This window comes from Tursiops truncatus, chromosome 5, assembly GCF_011762595.2.
Source record: "Tursiops truncatus isolate mTurTru1 chromosome 5, mTurTru1.mat.Y, whole genome shotgun sequence".
Lineage (NCBI taxonomy): Eukaryota > Metazoa > Chordata > Mammalia > Artiodactyla > Delphinidae > Tursiops > Tursiops truncatus.
Genome location: NC_047038.1, coordinates 123,442,789 through 123,458,845, shown reverse-complemented (window position 1 = coordinate 123,458,845; position 16,057 = coordinate 123,442,789).

Below are 16,057 nucleotides of genomic sequence, written 5' to 3'. Positions count from 1 at the left end.
GCCTCTCACTGTTGTGGCCTCTCGCGTTGCGGAGCACAGGCTCCGGACGCACAGGCTCAGCAGCCATGGCTCACGGGCCCAGCCGCTCCGCGGCATGTGGGATCTTCCCGGACCGGGGCACGACCCCGTGTCCCCTGCATCGGCAGGCGGACTCTCAACCACTGCGCCACCAGGGAAGCCCCAACTTAATTTTTGACATAAGATTTCATATATTTGTGTGTGTTCTCCATGTAAGCTTACTAATATTAAGGAAAACAGAATTTACATGCTACTTTTATAGTTTTGTGACTATAACATGTATGTTTCGTGTTCTGTGAAGACTTGAAGGCCATATCTAGCTGTTAAATGGATAAATAGATATTAAACATCTGAAGAGAACTTTGGTTTAGGCAAAATAGCAGCCACCAAGCCCAGAAAGGATTTCACACATTTCTATCTTTCCTCTCACTCCTCTGTGCCAAGACTCCAGGATCTCCAGTGATCTCAAGAAAAACAGGACATTTCCAGTGACTTGCAAACAGAATTTCTGTTATTGAATTTCTAACACAGTTGGCCCAGTTGTTAGTCTGGGCAGTAACCTGGACTAGTAAAAGCCACTCTAGAGAAGGAGGTGGAAGAGGAAGATCAGGAGAATCAGGTTAAATAGGCCTATTGCTTTGTGATCACAGAGGAAGGAGGAAAGTAAAGTTCGTTGGTTTTACTCTTCTCACTGAGTGTGGCTGTGTGCAATTTGGCTTTAGATATCTACTCAGCTAACAAAAATATAGTGTCTGTTGTGTTTCAAGACCACAAAGCACTCTTTGTGAAAAACATAGTAATAAGCTGTTCCATTGTGCTGGTAACAAAGTTCAGAACAATCTACAAGCATTTCTTTCTCTGTACTCAAAACCACCCAGTAGAGAGGAGAGATGGGTGGATTGCCTAATTCCTGAAGAACCATATTTTAAATCAAAAGGACTTATTTAGACAATATTAATTTGTTTTTGTTGCTGTTATTGTTGTTAATGTAGTTATTATATAAAAAAAAAGCTTTGGTAATGTTTCTTTGAGAACTGATCAGTCATAAAATTGATAAAAATAAAAGAGTTAGCCGTTTGCAACTGATCTTAATGGTTATATGGCTGTTCTGTTCTTATGGCTGAAACATCAGTGAACACATGGTAGTTAACGACAGCTATCAGTGACTTAGCTGAGTGAAGACAACTTCAGCAGTTTTCCACATGTTCCATGGTCCATTCTTGCTTGAAAATCTCTGCTTTCCTACTCCTGCAAGTGATCTGTCAACTAATGTGTTTTATGAAGACCTGATATTTGTTTGGCATACATTCAAGAAGTAAATTTAACATGGCATAAACAAAAAGAGGTTTTAATAGTCATTGTAGGCAAAGAGAATTCCTCCACCAACAAACTAAATTTCATACTCTTTAATAAATAAAATAGTCAAACGCTATAATTTGTTTCCCAGTGTAGAGATTGTCACTTAGTTTTGCCTGTAAAAGCAGGATATCTTCTGCTTATACTGTCTTTGAAAAGTGATTTAATATTAAATATTTGAGGATTTGCTACCAAATTTGCTGATGATAGTAAATTCTTCAAAGGGAGTCTGTTTTCCTCTTGGTCGGAAAAGAAATCTTATTTTATGCATTTAATGCCTCCATTTTATTTCGCCCCACTCACTCCACAATAGAGGGAACATGATACCAAGAAAAACCATTTGGTGTGTATATTTATTGGAAATATGTGGAGCTTCATTTTGTATTTTACATACAAAGTTATTGATTCGTCCATCCAAATTCACTCATATGTTTGGAATAGGGCATGCATTGTGTATGTCAGCTAAGTTCTGAGATTGGGGCCGACACTGCTATTTTCTAAAACACATAGAGAAATGTGTGTAGTTCAAACTTGAGATTAATAATCAGGAGTAAAGTCCTCATCAGCACAGAATATCCTGACTTCAAAGGTAACATATAATTTCCACGCTATAAAGGAATTTTGTCCTATGCTGGTATAAAAGGGTGAAGTTTGTTGTTCAAAAGTTGTTCTGAATCTTGGGAGAAGAAAAATAGTGCTGTTTTGAGGTACAATTACATGCAAAACCAAAATGACTTCTTCCAGCATTTTGGACATGACATTCTTAGAAGTGATCGTGTGATTTTAAAAATAACTTTAATCTTAATTAATAATAAACAAACCAAGAGGTAGAAATTAAAGTAACAGCAATAAATTACTCAAGTTTGAGAAATGTTAGGAATCATTATAGGGTCTAATAAATAATAGCCTATAACAAATATCAAGTTATCTGTTGATAGAGAACATGAGATGTATGAGGGCTGTGCAGTTCTTCTGAGTTTACAGAAGTGAAAGCTAATCTAAGACAATTTAGTTATATTTATCCCTTTGTATTTGTGCTTTAAAATATTTACAATTATTTATGGTTCATGATTTTCAAGAGTCATAAAATGATTTATGAATAGGTAAATATTATCTCTGGATTAAAGAAGAGAAATTTAATGAGGGATTCAATATAAGGGTTCTGCCCAAATTAAACTAGACTAAGGCATGAATAAATGGAATAATGATATATGATACCCATTGTGTGAAGGTTTCTCTGTGTATAAAGTAATGCTATATTTTGAACAATAGCATTTATATTAGAACCACAAATATCCAATCTGATTGCCTTCTGGGCTGGGAATTCTTAACCAGTGGTATAATCATCCTGATAAAGTTGTTCAAATTAAACCATGTTTGGGGGACTTACTGATTTTTACCATAATGCCACAGTTTTGTTGCCATGTAACCTTTACTTTGGCTCTTGTTCCAGCTATTACAGAGCATAATTCTAATTGTTACTTCATATTGATTAGTTTTGTATGTGCTATAAGTTTTGTTTAATCTTGGGGCTAAGATATCAGGGCATAGGGTAATTACCATCATTTTACAAATGAGAAGACTTAAGTTCTGAAATTTAGCCAACATACTCAAGATCACAAAAGTAGTATATGATAGAGTCAAGATGTCTGTTTGACCCCAAAGCCACAGGGATTCGCATTACATGTATGAAGAGAAACAGGCTACAGCGAGAATGTGTTGGGAGAGAAAGTGTTTCTCTACATTCCATAAACAAAACATAATTGAGATCTTAACAGTGGAGTTTTTTTCTTTTTTATGCCCCTATTTATTTTATTGTTTTTGCTTAGAACTGAATTGGATAAATAAAAATTTACTATAAAAGAAAGACCAACTTTTACCCCCAAAGCATTTTATATATTCCATGCTGATATCAAAAGGATTGCCTTATGGGAAAGAATAATGGGAAGGCAGAGAGGAACAAACATTTCATGTTTAGAACCCACTGGGAGCTTCAGAAATGTGAAACAATGACTTCAAGTGTAAGATAATTCCTCCCATTCTTCAGTTGGTTTTATTGGCTCAATACTCATGTGTCTAGTTATATGAGCACCAGTTTCTCACAAATAAGAATCTGTGTGGACCTTAAAAAAATTGTGTCTAGAGTGAAAAGATTATCACATGCTTCTCCTAGCACCAAACATACACATGGGCTTTTTATAATGGAAAACTTACTTGACTGCATTCCATCAGCATAAGATCTGCGCAGCCACAGGAAAAATTGATTCCAGTTTGGATGCAATAAACAATGTCTTAATTTTGGTTTGTGATTTACAACTTACAAAGTGTTCTTTTATACATTGTCTTAGTTGAATTTCCATTTTACGGAAAAAGACAGTGAAGCTTAGTGTTACTTATAAGTTTTGACAGGGTTTCGTCTGTAATGGCAGAACTCATATGAGTTTTAGAAGTAAGAAATTTAACGAAGATTATTTTTTTAACCTCAAGCCCAGAGTTCTTCCTACTCTATAATGCTAAATCATTTTAGTTAGGCCATGATCTTCAATGAGATTCCTTTCATAGTGTTTTGTTCAGTCAGTGAAAGTTAATATTAATTCGTTTTTGGATTTAATTGTTCAGCAAAATGTAGTGAGATTTTCATATACCAGGTATTGTGTTGAGAAGAGTAGGTGTAACAAAGGAGGAGGTGCACAATTTAGGGAGAAATGAGTGAATTAGTGGGAGATGAAAAAGTTTCTGTAGAGGAAACTGCCCTTTGTAGTTAATGCATGAATAGTTTACAATTGAAGACCTAAGAAATTATTCATAGAATCCGTGTAACACTTAGAACCCGAATTTTGTGACAGAAAATGTTTCATATTATTTTCTAAAAGGAGAATAAAGGCTTTAACTGAAAAAAAAAAAAAATAAAGGAGCACTCCAATATGTTAAAGCAGATTTGCTCTGCTTGAAAGGATTGACTTGATTACTTGGTCTTCCCCTTTTACCTATAATTTTCCCTGGGGCCAACTGCTAAGAACTCTCTGGAAAACATCTAATTGCCACCAACTCTGGATGTATGATGTGTTTCTATACCATGCTCTGAGAGCTCAGATCAGTCAGTTTTCAACAGAAGTTAGTAGCTATGGGAGTTTTGACTCTCCTCTGAACTTGCTGAATGTGGCTGGCAATTGCCATATTCAATCAGTATAAGAAAATCATGATTAATGCAGAGTGTTGTATTCAATATGTATAAGAGGAAAAAAAATGTTGACCTCTGGCGACTGGTTACAAATAACTAGAAGAAAATAAAAATCAATGAAAAAATTAAGAATATATTTCAATCCTGAATTAGGTCCCAATATTTCACTCATCTGATTTACTTTCAGTCTTGATGTTCTTGGCATATTTGCCTATACCTTAAATAAAGATCCTTCTTTCCTGCCTTTATCTCTCCAACCTAGACTCTTAAACATAGTTCCTGTCTGCAGAGTCTTCAACCTTATATCTCTTTGTTAGTATGCTTTTTCTGTGTATACTAGCTCTCATTTATTGAGCACATACTGTATTCTAAACACAGGGCTAAATGCTTTGTATTCATTTTGGATGCAATCTGCTTAATATCTCCGAAATAAATCAGATAAAGATACTGAAGCTTTTAGACTTTCATGAGCCCTAATAGCTAATAAATTACAGAGCTGGGATTAAAGTGCAAATCCATCTGGTTCTAAAGTTTTGGCAGAGACTGCTGATTGCTCCCCATTATCAGACCTCCCCTTCTCTATGTTAATGGAAGTTTCATATGAGTAACTATGTAACAGCTTTCTTTGCTGCAAGGAGAGGTCATGTGACTGGGTTCCACTACGGGCCATGGTAGCACAACTTCTGAGTTATGGTCATAAAGAGAATGTGCTCTCCTCTATTTTTTCTCTTTTGCCACTGGCCAGAATACCTTTATGAAGGAGGGAGCCAAAGCTATCACAGCTTGCTTGATCCTCAGGATCAAAGCTGCATCTTTGGGATGCAGAGCCATAAGTCAGAAGATAAGTAGGCCTTCATCATCATCAAGTTGCCAGGTAAGCCACCCAGACTTATGAACACCATATTTTTTTGCCTCATATCAGTCTAACATCCATCAAGACTAACACAAAGGCCCATGCCTTAAGACTCATTCTGAAAGTAAGAAAAATCAGTATTAAACAAAAAGCATTTAATAATCTCCTTTAGGGGGATCACAGAAATGGTTTGAGCAGGTTTTGATAATTTTATGCAAGGAGAAAAGGAATCCAGGTTTTGGAACATTCATGGTTAACAAGAATAATTGGGGCTTCCCTGGTGGCGCAGTGGTTGAGAGTCCGCCTGCCGATGCAGGGGACACGGGTTCGTGCCCCGGGAAGATCCCACATGCCGCGGAGCAGCTAGGCCCATGAGCCATGGCCACTGAGCCTGCGTGTCCGGAGCCTGTGCTCCGCAAAGGGAGAGGCCACACAGTGAGAGGCCCGCATACCGCAAAAAAAAAATAAAATAAAATAATTGGCGGTTTTAATTTGGATGGGTAAATGAGGGTTCAAGAAGCAATTTGAATCACCCAAAACAATTTTGATTCAAGGAATGAGGGTGAAGTATATAGTATGAAGATGCTGGGGACAGTCTGCCTAGGAAAATTATAAGCAATTGGGAATAGTTAGAATGTAGTTTCAGAAATGAGATTGGGTGTGAAAAGAATCAAAATTTTCTACATAACCCATGTTTCTCTAGGTGTGTTACACTGTTTCTGAGTCTGTCACAAAACTAATTTATTTTTATTCCATTAAGATATAATAATTTTAATGAATGTGCTGACTACTTGTTCCTCATTTTCATACCTATTAATAGTTCTGTTAAATATTTTCTTTTAACATGAATATTAACAGCTAACTTCTTTCCAATATCTTAAAACTATTACATTTTCAAAGAAGCTCACTATTTTTTTTAACATCTTTATTGGAGTATAATTGATTTACAGTGGTGTGTTAGTTTCTGCTTTATAACAAAGTGAATGTTATACATATACATATATCCCCATATCCCCTCCCTCTGGCGTCTCCCTCCCACCCCCCTATCCAACCCCTCTAGGTGGTCACAAAGCACCGAGCTGATCTCCCTGTGCTCTGCGGCTGCTTCCCACTAGCTACCTATTTTACGTTTAGTAGTGTATATATGTCCATGCCACTCTCTCACTTTGTCCCAGCTTACGCTTCCCCCTACCCGTATCCTCAAGTCCATTCTCTAGTAGGTCTCTGTCTTCGTCTTGCTCCTAGGTTCTTCAGGACTTTTTTTTTTTTTTATTGCACATATGTGTGTTAGCATACAGTATTCGTTCTTCTCTTTCTGACTTACTTCACTCTGTATGACAGACTCTAGGTCCATCCACCTCACTACAAATAACTCAATTTCACTTCTTTTTATGGCTGAGTAATATTCCATTGTATATATGTGCCACATATTCTTTATCCACTCATCTGTTGATGGACACTTATGTTGCTTCCATGTCATGGCTATTGTAATTAGAGCTGCAATGAACATTTTGGTACATGACTCTTTTTGAATTATGGTTTTCTCAGGGTATATGCCCAGTAGTGGGATTGATGGGTCATATGGTAGTCCTATTGTTAGTTTTTTACGGAACCTCTGTACTGTTCTCCATAGTGGCTGTATCAATTTACATTCCCACCAACGGTGCAAGAGGGTTCCCTTTTCTCCAAACGCTCTCCAGCATTTATTGTTTGTAGATTTTTTTTTTTAATTTTTTTTTTTTTTTTTTTTTTTTTTTGCGGTACGTGGGCCTCTCATTGTTGTGGCCTTTCCTGTTGCGGAGCACAGGCTCCGGACGCGCAGGCTCAGCGGCCATGGCCCACGAGCCCAGCCGCTCTGCGGCATGTGGGATCCTCCCGGACCGGGGCACGAACCCGTGTCCCCTGCATCGGCAGGCGGACTCTCAACCACTGCGCCACCAGGGAAGCCCTGTTTGTAGATTTTTTGATGATCACCCTTCTGACTGGTATGAGATGATATCTCATTGTACCTTTGATTTGCATTTCTCTAATGATTAATGATGTTGAGCATTCTTTCATGTGTTTGCTGGCAACCTGTATATCTTCTTTGGAGAAATGTCTGTTTAGGTCTTCAGCCCATTTTGGGATTGGGTTGTTTGTTTTGTTGATATTGAGCTGCATGAGCTGCTTGTAAATTTTGGAGATTAATCCTTTGTCAGTTGCTTCATTTGCAAATATTTTCTCCCATTCTGAGGGTTGTCTTTTCATCTTGTCTATGGTTTCCTTTGCTGTGCAAAAGGTTTTAAGTTTCAAGAGGTCCCATTTGTTTATTTTTGTTTTTATTTCCATTTCTCTAGGAGGTGCGTCAAAAAGGATCTTGCTGTGATTTATGTCATAGAGTGTTCGGCCTATGTTTTCCTCTAAGAGTTTGGTAGTGTCTGGCCTTACATTTAGGTCTTTAATCCATTTTTTAGTTTATATTTGTGTATGTTGTTAGGGAGTGTTCTAATTTCATTCTTTTACATGTAGCTGTCCAGTTTTCCCAGCACCACTTATTGAAGAGTCTGTCTTTTCTCCATTGTATATTCTTGCATCCTTTATCAAAGATAAGTTGACCATATGTGTGGGTTTATCTCTGGGCTTTCTATCCTATTCCATTGATCTATATTTCTTTTTTGTGCCATTACCATACTGACTTGATTACTGTAACTTTGTAGTATAGGCTGAAGTCAGGGAGCCTGATTCCTCCAACTCTGTTTTTCTTTCTCAAGATTGCTTTAGCTATTCAGGGGCTTTTGTGTTTCCATACAAATTGTGAAATTTTTTGTTCTGTAAAAAATGCCAGTGGTAGTTTGATAGGGATTGCATTGAATCTGTAGATTGCTTTGAGTAGTATAGTCATTTTCACAATGTTGATTCTTCCAATCCGAGAACATGGTATATCTCTCCATCTATTTGTATGATCTTTAATTTCTTTCATCAGTGTCTTACAGTTTTCTGCATATAGGTCTTTTGTCTCCTTAGCTAGGTTTATTCCTAGATATTTTATTCTTTTTGTTGCAGTGGTAAAAGGGAGTGTTTTCTTAATTTCACTTTCAGATTTTTCATCACTAGTGTGTAGAAATGCCAGAGATTTCTGTGCATTAATTTTGTATCCTGCTACTTTACCAAATTCATGGATTAGCTTTAGTAGTTTTCTGGTAGCATCTTTAGGATTCTCTATGTATAGTATCATGTCATCTGCAAACAGTGACAGCTTTACTTCTTTTCCGATTTGGATTCCTTTTATTTCCTTTTCTTCTCTGATTGCTGTGGCTAAAACTTCCAAAACTATGTTGAATAATAGTGGTGAGAGTGGGCAACCTTGTCTTGTTCCTGATCTTAGTGGAAATGGTTTCAGTTTTTCACCATTGAGGACAATGTTGGCTGTGGGTTTGTCATATATGGCCTTTATTATGTTGAGGAAAGTTCCCTCTATGGCTACTTTCTGGAGGGTTTTTATCATAAATGGGTGTTGAATTTTGTCAAAAGCTTTCTCTGCATCTATTGAGATGATCGTATGGTTTTTCTCCTTCAATTTGTTAATATGGTGTATCACATTGATTGATTTGCGTATATTGAAGAATCCTTACATTCTTGTGATAAACCCCACTTGATCATGGTGTCTGATCCTTTTAATGTGCTGTTGGGTTCTGTTTGCTAGTATTTTGTTAAGGATTTTTCCATCTATGTTCATCAGTGATATTGGCCTGTAGTTTTCTTTCTTTGTGACATCTTTGGTTTTGGTATCAGGGTGATGGTGGCCTCCTAGAATGAGTTTGGGAGTGTTCCTCCTTCTGGTATACCTTGGAAGAGTTTGAGAAGGATAGGTGTTAGCTCTTCTCTAGATGTTTGAGAGAATTCGCCTGTGAAGCCATCAAACGGTCATAGGATTTTGTTTGTTGGAAGGATTTTTAATCACAGTTTCAATTTCAGTGCTTGTGATTGGTCTGTTCATATTTCCTATTTCTTCCTGGTTCAGTCTCGGAAAGTTGTGCATTTCTAAGAATTTCTCTATTTCTTCCAGGTTGTCCATTTTATTGGCATATAGTTGCCTGTAATCTTTCATGATCCTTTATATTTCTGCAGTGTCAGTTGTTACTTCTCCATTTTCATTTCTAATTCTATTGATTTGAGTGTTCTCCCTTTTTTTCTTGATGAGTCTGGTTTATCAATTTTGTTTATCTTCTCAGAGAACTAGCTTTTAGTTTTATAGATAGTTGTTATCATTTCCTTCATTTCTTTTTCATTTATTTCTGATCTGATCTTTATGATTTCTTTCCTTCTGCTAATTTTGGGGTTTTTTGTTCTTCTTTCTTTAATTGCTTTAGGTGTAAGGTTAGGTTGTTTATTTGAGATGTCTCTTGTTTCTTAAGGTAGGATTATATTTCTATAAACTTCCCTCTTAGAACGGATTTTGATGCATCCCATAGGTTTTCGGTCGTCGTGTTTTCATTGTCATTTGTTTCTAGGTATGTTTTGATTTCCTCTATGATTTCTTACGTGATCTCTTGGTTATTAAGTAGTGTGTTGTTTAGCCTCCTTGTGTTTGTATTTTTTACAGATCTTTCCTGTAATTGATATCTAGTCTCATAGTGTTGTGGTTTGAAAAGATACTTGCTACGATTTCAATTTTCTTAAATTTACCAAGGCTTGATTTATGACCCAAGATATGATCTATCCTGGAGAATGTTCCATGAGCACTTGAGAAGAATGTGTATTTTGTTGTTGTTGGATGGAATGTCCTATAAATATCAATTAAGTCCATCTTGTTTAATGTATCATTTAAAGCTTGTGTTTCCTTATTTATTTTCATTTTGGATGATCTGTCCTTTGGTGAAAGTGGGGTGTTTAAGTCCCCTACTATGAATGTGTTACTGTCGATTTCCCCTTTTATGGCTGTTAGTATTTGCCTTATGTATTGAGGTGCTCCTATGTTGGGTGAATAAATATTTACAATTGTTATATCTTCCTCTTGGATTGATTCCTTGATCACTATGTAATGACCTTCTTTGTCCCTTGTAATAGTCTTTGTTTTCAAGTCTAGTTTGTCTGATATAAGAATTGCTACTCCAGCTTTCTTTTAATTTCCATTTGCATGGAATATCTTTTTCCATCCCCTCACTTTCAATGTGTATGTGTCCCTAGGTCTGAAGTGGGTCTCTTGTAGACAGCATAAATACGGGTCTTCTTTTTCTATCCCTTCAGCAAGCCTGTTTCTTATGGTTGGAGCATTTAATCCAGTTACATTTAATGTAATTATCGATATGTATGTTCCTATTACCATTTTCTTAATTGTTTGGGTTTGTTTTTGTAGGTCTTTTCCTTCTCTTGTGTTTCCTGTCTAGAGAAGTTCCTTTAGCATTTTTTGTACAGGTAGTTTGGTGGTGCTGAATTCTCTTAGCTGTTGCTTGTCTGTAAAGGTTTTAATTTCTCCATCAAATCTGAATGAGATCCTTGCTGGGTAGAGTAATCTTGGTTGTAGGTTTTTCTCCTTCATCACTTTAAATATGTCCTGCCACTCCCTTCTGGCTTGCAGAGTTTCTGCTGAAAGGTCAGCTCTTCACCTTATGGGAATTCCCTTGTGTGTTATTTGTTGTTTTTCCCTTGCTGCTTTTAATATTTTTTCTTTGTATATAATTTTTGATAGTTTAATATGTGTCTTGGTGTGTTTCTCCTTGGACTTATCCTGTATGGGACTCTCTGTGCTTCCTGGAGTTGATTAACTATTTCCTTTCCCATATTAGGGAAGTTTTCTACTATAATCTCTTCAAATATTTTCTCAGTCCCTTTCTTTTTATCTTCTTCTTCTGGGACCCCTATAATTCGAATGTTGGTGTGTTTAATGTCTCTGATGTCACTGAGACTGTCTTCAGTTCTTTTCATCCTTTTTTCTTTATTCTGCTCTTCAGTAGTTATTTCCACTATTTTATCTTCCAGGTCACTTATCTGTTCTTCTGTCTCAGTTATTCTGCTAATGGTCCCTTCTAAAGGATTATTTCGTTTATTGTGTTGTTCATCAATGTTTGTTTGCTCTTTAGTTCTTCTAGGTCCTTGTTAAATGTTTCTTGTATTTTCTCTATTCTATTTCCTAGAATTTAGAGCATCTTTACTATCATTATTCTGAATTGTTTTTCAGCTAGACTGCCTATTTCCTCTTCATTTGTTAGGTCTGGTGGGGTTTTTCTTTCTTCTTCATCTGCTGTTTGTTTCTCTGTCTTCTCATTTTGTTTATCTTACTGTGTTTGGGGTCTCCTTTTTGCAGGCTGCAGGTTCGTAGTTCCCGTTGTTTTTGATGTCTGTTCCTAGTGTCTAAGGTTGGTTCATTGGGTTGTTTAGGCTTCCTGGTGGAGGGGACTAGTGCCTGTTTTCTGGTGGATGAGGCTGGATCTTCTCTTTCTGGTGGGCAGGTCCACATCTGGTCATTTGTTTGGGGGTGTCTGTGGCCTTATTATGATTTTAGGCATCCTTTCTGCTAATGGGTGGGGTTATGTTCCTGTCTTGTTAGTTGTTTGGCATAGGGTGTCCATCACTCTAACTTGCTGGTCGTTGAGTGGAGCTGGGTCTTGGAGTTGAGATGGAGATCTCCGGGAGATTTTCGCTGTTTGATATTACATGGAGCTGGGAGATCTCTTGTGGACCAGTGTCCTGAACTTGGCTCTCCCACCTCAGAGGCACAGGCTTGATGTCTGGCTGGAGCACCAAGACGCTGTCTTCCACACGGCTCATAATAAAAGGGAGAAAAAAAAGAGAAGAAGAAGATAAAATAAAATAAAGTTACGAAAAAAAATAATTATTTTAAAAAATTATTTTAATAAAAAAAAAAGAAAGAAGAGAGCAACCAAACCAAAAACCAAATCCACCAACGATAACAAGTGCTAAAAACTATACTAAAAACAATAAAATAAAACCAAAGAACGGACAGACAGAACCCTAGGATAAATGGTAAAAGCAATGCTGTACAGACAAAATGACACACAGAAGCATACACATACACACTCACAAAAAGAGAAAAAGGGAAAAAATATATATGTATCATTGCTCCCAAAGTCCACCTCCTCAATTTGGGATGATTCGTTGTCTATTCAGGTGTTCCACAGATGCAGGGTACATTAGGTTGATTGTGGAGATTTAATCCGCTGCTCCTGAGGCTGCTGGGAGAGATTTCCCTTTCTCTTCTTTGTTCGCACAACTCCTGCGGTTCAGCTTTGGATTTGGACCCGCCTCTGCCTGTAGGTTGCCTGAGGGCATCTGTTCTTCCTTCAGATAGGATGGGCTTAAAGCAGCATCTGATTCGGGGGCTCTGGCTCACTCAGGCCTGGGGGAAGGAGGGGTACGGAGTGCGGGGTGAGCCTGCAGTGGCAGAGGCCAGTGTGACGTTGCACCAGCCTGAGGCGTGCCGTGCGTTCTCCCGGGGAAGTTGTCCCTGGATCACGGGACCCTGGCAGTGGGGGGCTGTACAGGCTCCCGGGAGGGGAGATGTGGATAGTGACCTGTGCTTCCTGGTGGCAGCAGCAGCAGCCTTAGCGTCTCATGCCTGTCTCTGGAGCTCCTTTAAGCGGCGCTCTTAATCCCCTCCCTTTGCGCAGTAGGAAACAAAGAGGCAAGAAAAAGTCTCTTACCTCTTCGGTAGCTCCAGACTTTTTCCTGGACTCCCTCCCAGCTAGCTGTGGCACGCTAGCCCCCTTCAGGCTGTGTTCACGCCGCCAACCCCAGTCCTCTCCCTGGGATCCGACCTCTGAAACCTGAGCCTCAGCTCCCAGCCCCCGCCCGCCCCGGCAGGTGAGCAGACAAGCCTCTCGGGCTGCTGAGTGCTGGTCGGCAACGATCCTCTGTGCAGGAATCTCTCCGCTTTGCCCTCTGCACCCCTGTTGCTCTGCTCTCCTCCATGGCTCCAAAGCTTCCCCCCTCTGCCACCCGTAGTCTCCGCCAGTGAAGGGGCTTGCTAGTGTATCTAAACCTGTCCTCCTTCACAGCTCCCTCCCACTGGTGCAGGTCCCATCCCTATTCTTTTGTCTCTGTTTTTTCTTTTTTCTTTTGCCCTACCCAGGTATGTGGGGAGTTTCTTGCCTTTTGGGAGGTCTGAGGTCTTCTGCCAGCATTCAGTAGGTGTTCTGTAGGAGTTGTTCCACATGTAGATGTATTTCTGATGTACCTGTGGGGAGGAAGGTGATTTCCACGTCTTACTCTTCCACCATCTTGAAGCTCCCCCGAAACTCACTTTTCAGTACTCAATATTTCATTGTCTTTAGTATGCAGCTATTTTTCATTTAAATTGATTATATTTTGGGGAGATTTATTATCATTTTGAAATAGTAAATATGAAAATGTTAAAAATAAAATAATCATATTTAGCATCATTTACAACTAATAAGAATCATAAACTGAATTAATTTATTAGTTTTCTAGGCCTGTATCGGATATGATCCAGTGCCTTTAAACTCACTCAAGAGTCAAAAACATGTTTGGAATCTAAGCCATAAAATTCCTTGAAACTTGTTTTAGGAGGAAGGGGAGTCACTCAAAGAAAAAAAAAAAAAGATCAACTTGTCATAGTGGACCCTAGATCATGCTGAAGGGGTATGGGTGATTGAACATTCCCTCAGGAGGAGAAATTTACTCATTGGAAATTCAGAGAACGTAAGTTTGTTTCTCAAAGATTGGTGCTACTGTTTGCTATGCTGTTTGCTTTACAGTTTAAATAAAACATACATGAAACATAGCAACTCAATTATTTGAGCTCTACAATAATTTTAAAGATATGAAATGTTATTGGAAATGCTATAATAACCTGAAGAGGTAAATATGGTAGAATGCATGATTAAAATTACTTTTCCCACTTGTTTTATTTCTCTGCTTTCTTTTGCCCTCGAATGTTTGGAAGAGATCAACTGCAATGAAAATCCTTCAAAGGCTTCCCAACTCATTCAATTTAATAACCAGTCATTATAAAAGATAGATGCTAGGTTCAGTTTGGCTATGGGGGAAAAGATCATTCTGGTATAGGATCGATGGACCATATTGAAAATTGCACTTCCCCCCAAGTGGCTGCATCAATATACAGCCCATCCCACATCTTCTTCTTTCAATATGCCTTGGATGCTCCTCTACTGAGAGGCAGAGTCTACGTCTCCTCCCCTTGAACCTAGGCAGGCCTTAGTAACTTCTTCAACCAATAGAATACAGCAGAAATGATGCTGCATGACTTCCAAAGCTAGATCTTAAGGGCAGCATAGCTCCCACCTGGCTTGCTCTTTTTATTGGAACACTTCCTACCATGTTGTGAAGAGGCCCAGACCATATGGCGAGGCTACATGTGGGTGCTCTGGCTAACAGCACTAGCTAGGTCTTCAGCTGAGAGTCAACATCAACTATCAGACTTGTAAGTGAATAAAAAACTTTAGATGATTCCAGTCCCTGGACTTCGAGTCTTTCAGCTAAAGCCCTAGACATCATGCTTTCCCAACTTCCATCTGACCAAAAGAAACTAAGAGATAATAACTGATTACTATTATTGTAAGTAATCTAAATTGTTTGGTAATTTGATGGATAGTAATAGCTACCTAATATATATGGTAATTGGCTACTAACCTTGGCTACCAGTAGATTTTGAACACCCTTCGATGTATCTCCTGCCTTTAGAGTAACACTGCTAATAACTCTGTTCTGATAGTGCCCAAACAATGGATTTTTTAAAAAAGTTTTAGCTTCTTAAACAAACAAAAAAGCCAAATAAACTAACCATTAGATTGTTTGGAATACATGTTTTGAGGTTATGATTATTAAGAAGTACAGTGAATATTTTTGGCAAAATGTCAGATATCATATTTTCAACACAAGATTTTCCTTTAAGTTAAATAATTTCACTGAACACAGCATCTGATCTTTTAGTTTGATATATTTATATATTGGCCTCCAAAAGTCTGTTTCAGAAATATGTAATCATATTGAAAAAATTTGTTTCTCTGTGATTATTTTTCTAATTGCTTCATAATGTAAGTATATACATCTCATTTTGAAATGAGTTAAATCCTGTTTCGGGTGCCAGATGGACAGAAGTGGTAGGTGCAGTTCTGTTTTTAGGCTGAGAGCGGATGCAGCACTGAAGGTGTGAATCACTCTCCTCCTCACTGTCCTGTTTCTGAACATCCTGTGCAACTGTTCTGCTCTGGAGGATTCCCCCACTGTCGGCTTTCCATTGAGGCTTCCAGGAATAGGCATTCATTTTAGCATTTAAGGGCTTCTGATCCCCCAGCAATTGAAGTTAGGCCCCCAATTTATTTTTGCATACATTTATATGCTCAAGGGCTGAGGAGGAAGTGTCTAATTACCCTACATTCATTTTCTTTACCCAGTTTTGATGGGGGAATTTAAGTTGAGGAGTCTCTTGTCTCCTTGATCTATTGAAGACTTCCTTTCCTTTACTGTAGGGCATGAAACGTGTGTTATATGTTTTCTGATGAACCACATATTTTTATTTCATTAAATATTAAAGTTATTAAAAAAATAACATGTTTTCAGTGGCTTAGAGTAGTAACATATCCCTGGTGGGGGTGTAGCTAATTAAACTTTTCTTTTTATAGATTCAAGTTCCAGCATTTAATACAATTCCAGCATTTAATAGACTCTGT